Source organism: Kogia breviceps, chromosome 8 (genome assembly GCF_026419965.1).
Source record: "Kogia breviceps isolate mKogBre1 chromosome 8, mKogBre1 haplotype 1, whole genome shotgun sequence".
In the NCBI taxonomy this organism is placed as follows: domain Eukaryota; kingdom Metazoa; phylum Chordata; class Mammalia; order Artiodactyla; family Physeteridae; genus Kogia; species Kogia breviceps.
This window is the reverse complement of record NC_081317.1, coordinates 6405877-6411876: the sequence shown is the minus strand read 5'-3', so window position 1 is coordinate 6411876 and position 6000 is coordinate 6405877.

Genomic DNA, 6000 nt, shown 5'->3' with positions numbered 1-6000 from the left:
CCTGACGAACTTACCAGGAGACCGCTTAAGCTCTCTGAGTCTCGGTTTCCCCCTCCTCTCACGGTAGTTGTAAGGATGCTACAAAACAACAGGGTTCGGTACATCGCCTGGTTTACAGTAAAGGCTCTTTGAACATGAGCCCCCGCTCTTATGGAGCACATCTTTCTCTTCGGATTTGCAGGTAGAGCAGAAACATTTTTCAAAGGGATATAATATTTCAACCCTTGCCAAGAGCTGAGACCCAGTCGCCTCAGCAGGATATCCTGGCTAGGAGGTCCTCAGGAAGGAAACTGAGGCTGGGAAATGTTTGGGCAGCGAGCTGAGGGAGAGAACCAGATGTTCTGCCCCGTTGGGCTTGACTCCACTTCCCACAGGGTGGACCGGGGTCTGGGGTGAGCAGGGAGCCCTGCTGTGATAGCAGCCTGACACAATATTTACAGAACCCTGTGATGTGTCACGGTCATGCCTGGTCACATCTGAGTCACATCGTCCTGCAGTGTTTATGATTCCGCAGACGTGCAGCAGTGAACAGAGTTTGGCCTGTGAGCCTCTGTGTGCTGTCCCTGCTAAACCATCTCCCTCAGAAGAGACTCTTGGGTTTTGGGGCTAAGGGGGCTGATCAGGTGAACAGAAGAGCCGCAGGATGCCATGTCATCCTTGGTCTTTGTTTTCCCATCCATGAAATGGGCTTGGTCCTTTAGTGACTGACAGTCAAGTGTCTTGCAGAGGTTGTTACAGAGAAAGAATGGTCCGATTATAACTCCGTAAGAAGCAGAACCATTCCGCTAGAAAAATGGGTAGTGACCGTAAACAGACATTTTGAAAATAAGAAATACTAGTAGCCATCAAAGTAATAACCTGTATGGGAAAAGAATCTGAAAAAGAATGGATATGGATATGTATAACTGAATCACTTTGCTGTACACCTGAAACTAATATAACAGTGTAAACCAGCTATACTCCAATAGAAAATAAAAATTAAATTTTAAAAACTTAAAAATACGTAAGCATTAAATATTCCCATTCGGTGATTAATTCGAGGTATGCAGATTAAAAGAAGGAAATTCCTTTCAAATAAGTTATTATTATTAACCCTCTTCCTCTGTCTGAAGGCAGATGCTAAGGAGAAAATGGGCAGAAACACAGAGACGTTGACAACAGGATACAGAGAGGATTCAAGGGCCTGTTCTTGATGCCCAGCAGTGGTTATGGGAGCAGCAAGGAAATGAGTACATGCTACCCAGTGGCTTCCTGAAGTTCCTGGTCCACAGCATCAAGGAGCTGGAAGTAACAGTGCTGAGAGTGTTCACGGTGTTTCCTCCAACCACTACAAAGCTGTCCTGGAAGAGCAGCCAGCTGCCATCAGAGTCACCCATCCCAGCACGAGGCCGTGCAGCAAAGAGAGTGAATAGACAGCTCACGTGCACATTTTATTCATGTCAAATGAAACCGTGAAGACTGTGCCATCAATAAAGAAAATTAATAAAATAGCTGATGGTCTTCAGGGGTAGAAATCGATACAACTTTTTTGGAGGCTCCATAGCAATATTATCAAAAGTCTTAAATCTTTTGCAGTATCTTTGACTCAGTGCATTAGCTGTCTATTTGCTGCTGTAACGAATGGTCACAAACGTAGTGTTTATAACAATACAAAGGCATTATCTTACCTTTGTGGAGAACAGAAGTCCTGGGCTAAAATCAAGATTCTGCAGGGCTGCATTTCTTTGTGGAGGCTCTAGGGAAGAATCCGTTTTCTTGCCTTTTCCAACGTCTAGAGGCTATGCACATTCCTTAGTTCATGGCTGCTTTCCTCCGCTTTCAAAGACAGCACTGCCCAGTCAAGTCTCTTATATTGCATTACTCCAGCACTGACTTTCCCATCTTTCTCTTCCAACTTGAAGAACCTTGTGATTACACTGGGTCACTCAGATGATCTAAAATGTTCTCCCTGGGACTTCCCTGGTGGTCCAGTGATAAAGAATCCGCCTCCCAATGCAGGGGACTCAGGTTGGATCTCTGGTCAGGGAACTAAGATCCCACATGCCGTGGGGCAACTAAGCCCATGTGCCACAACTACTGAGCTCATGCACCTAAACCAGAGAGCCCTAGCGCCACAAACAACAGAGCCCACGCACTCTGGAACCCTCGCGCCACAACTAGAGAAGAGAAAACCCGCACGCCACAACTAGAGAGAAGCCCGTGGGCAGGAACGAAGACCCGACGGAGCCAAAACTAATAAATAAAATAAATATCTCAAAAAATGTTCTCCGTATTTTAAGGTCACCTGATAGGTAACCTTAATTCCATCTGCTACCTTAATTCCACTTTGCCATATCCACAAGTTCCAGGGATTATAATATGAACATCTTTGGGAGGTTATTATCCGCCTACCACATCCAGATATCCTATTTCTAGGTATTTATTATCAAGAAAATAACTATGGGGAATAACCCTGGCAGGCCAGTGGTTAGAACTTGGTGCTTTCACTGCCGGTACCCGGGTTTGATCTCCGGTTGGGGAACTAAAATCCCACAAGCTGTGTGGCATGGCTGAAAAAAAAAAAAAAAAAAAAGAAAAGAAAAGAAAAGAAAGGAAAGAAACTGACTACAGATGTATATTAATAGGGAATAATGTATCACTAGGCTTTCATTCAAAACAGTGGTGGACAAGGCTAATGACACAGTGTGCAAGTTATTAAAAAGTTAGTACAACATAGTTTGACTTTTATAACATGTATAACTATCTCTCGCCATCTAGAATATAGATAAAAGCTAGAGATATACTCTAAATTTATTTTTACCTCACTCCTTTTTCTTGTCTTATTGCTTCTTCTAGGTCTTCAATTCAATATTGAGTAAATAGGATGATTATCATCAATCTCTTTCATTAAAGCAACATATATATATATATATATATATATATATATATATATATATATAAAATACCTACTGTGTCTCAGAAATCTCTGGGAGTGGGATATATGTATTTTCAGTTTCTTAATTTTATTTATGTTTTCTAAAATCTCCTAAGCATATTACTTCTGTAACAAGGGAAGTTAACTTTTTTTTTTTCTTTTAAGCATGCAAGTTTTTGAGACTGGGGCAAATATGCAGTTTTACTCGTGGTCAGACCCAGGATCCAACCTCCAACAGAGGAACAAATTGAGGATCAACTACTTCCTCATGGACTCCTCTTTGGAGAGCAGGGGCCCTCTCTGTTCCCTTCCCTTCCTCCCCATCCCCTCTGCCTAGAGCAGGGCCTGGCTCAATAACCACTCTTTGAACAGAGAAGTTCCAAGGGATCCTATGCTCCCTTCATTCCTTGCTCTGGGTTAGCATCGCAGGATTTATCTAAATCACCGTGCAAGTTATTTATCGTTTAGCTGTATCCCTTTCGGGTAATGAGTTCCATCCTTCCCAGGTTAACTGGAGTTTCCTTGGGTGCGTTTCCAGGCTGCGTCAGTCCTGGAGCTCTTGCTCAAGGGCTGAGCTTTGGAATAGCAGGCTACGCCTCTTGCCCCCCTCTGCCATCCCCGTACCACCCCGGCCACCAGCCCCAGGACTGGCAACCGTAGTAACAACCTGACAACAACAGCATTGATAATGCCAAGTTCACAAGGATCCTTTCGAATTGGCCCTTTTATTATACAGATGATGGATCAGACTCAGAGAGGACCAGCAAGTGACCCCCTCAAGGCCACACAGCTAGTAAATGGCAGTGAACAGATTCAAATTCATGTGTCCCCACCCCCACCCCCACCCCAGCTCTAGAGTCTGAGTTTGCCATCACCGTCCTCCACTGCTTCTTGGAATAAATGTTTTAAAAATGGTAACTGTTAACACCAATTGAGTGCTCGCCAGGTATCAGGTGCCCCCCGTATATCAACCTACATAATCCTCCTAAGAGCCCATTTTACAGTTGAGGCAACTGAGAGGCGAGTAGATTGCTAAGGTCCACAGCTAGGAAGTGCAGGGTCTGCATTTGAACCCAGGTGATGTCCAGGCCCTTTCCAGCTCTGCAAGCTGATGCTCACAGCCTTCTGTGTTCGAGGCCACAGGCCCAGGATTTCACCTGTGATGGAATCCGCATGGTGCCCAGGAGGTAGGTACTTCATTAGACCCCTTCTACAAGGGAGGAGCTGGGGCTCAGAAAGGGAAGGTGACAGGTTTGAGGTCACACAGCTGTGTATGGCAGACACCAATGCTGTTCTGAACGCTGGGCTGTGTTTTTCCTGGGATAAGTGCCCCCACCCTTGGCTTTCTGGGTGCTCCAGCAGGGGGAAGGCCCTTCTAGACAGTTCCTAGAGCCCAGTCACCGCCCCACCCTGCTCAGTCCCTTAGAAAGTCATTCAGCCACTTACACTGTGGGCAGTGCTGGGACCCCCCTGGCGCCACCTCTTTTGTCAGTCTCTATCTCACTGGACACACGTTGGGGCAACTTTCCAAAGAAAAAGAATCTCATCATCTCATCACCTCCAAATCCTCAACCTACCCACGCATGTGCCTCTCTGGATTGCTGTGGCTAATGCCACCTTGGGGGACACTCAGCCTCATCTTGGGGGTGATTCCTTTCTGGGAAGAACTCTCACTCATGCAGAACCTGGGCTGCTGGTCTGCAGGTTTTCAGGGGGTATGTGCAGGGTGGGTTTTCTGTGCGTGAGTGGGGAAAGGAGATTCTGAAGGCCTTCTCCCTGTGGGCTTATCTTTGTTGCTATAACATTATGGCTCTGGGCTTCCCTGGTGGCGCAGTGGTTGGGAGTCCGCCTGCCGAGGCAGGGGACACGGGTTCGTACCCCGGTCCGCGAGGATCCCACATTCCGCGGAGCGGCTGGGCCCGTGAGCCATGGCTGCTGAGCCTGCGCGTCCGGAGCCTGTGCTCCGCAACGGAAGAGGCCACAACAGTGAGAGGCCCGCGTACAGAAAAAAAAAAAAAAAAACAAAAAACATTATGGCTCTACAGTGGTGGCAGGGACTACAGAGGGTCGGCCAGGCCTCCAAGCAGCCTTCCTGGGGAAAGAACTGTAGCATCTGGAGGGCTTACAGTCTCAGCTTCACCACCGGGGGCATCTTTTCTGTGCTTTCCTTGCAAAACAAAAACAAGAGCAGAGACTCAGGCTGTCCTCTCTGTTTCCCTGTCACCCATCTGTCAGTCTGGCTGTCAGTCTGGCTGTCTATCTACCCTCTGTGTGTAAACTAGGAATTCTGGGGGAAACTCTTTCCTCCCGGTTTGGTTTTCCTTGGGGAGGGCCTGGAGCATCCTGGAGGTGGGCTCCGAGATGTATGTGTTGGTGGGGGGGGGATGCATACACCCCCAGAAGCTTGAGGATGTGCTGCTTTCTGGGGGAGAGCACCTGGGGCCAGGTGGAGCGAACAAGGCGGAGCCAGGACTCCTCCGTCAGATCAGGGACGGCGTTGGGGTGCATGGGGGTGAGAACGGAGTTGGGAGTTCCAGATCTCCCCTGGCAACTGTCTCAGAGTCGCTGCCCCCTCCTCTGCGGAGGAATTTGTAAATGGAAGCGGAGCTGCTAATCCCTCCCCTATCACCTCCCCAGACACTTGTTGGGGGATTAAAAAAAAAAAAGACACACACACCCAAACACTGAACTTTCCCATTCCTCAAAATGTGGGTGGGGAGGATGAAAGGAGGACACCCCTTGTTCTCCCCCTTCCCGCCGCCAGCCTCCAGCCAGACTCAGTCGGGACCCCCTCCCTCCCCGCAGCCGCAGCGATGGGGGCGGGCGAGGCGCGGAGGAGGGGGAGGAGGAGAGGCAGGGGGCGAGGTCTGCTTCAAGAAGGGGCGTGTGGCCGGAGGAGCTCCCGTTTGAGCAACTTGGGAGCGAGCGAGGCGGCAGAGAAGGGGAGGGAAGAAAGTTGGTTTCCCCCGACGTCAGCGCCGGGCGGGCCGCGGCGGCCGCGGAGCCAGGAGGCGGCCGGGAGCGGGGCCGAGCGCGGGGCGGCCGGGGCGCGCTCGCTCCGACCCGCGCCTGCCACCCCCGCCTCG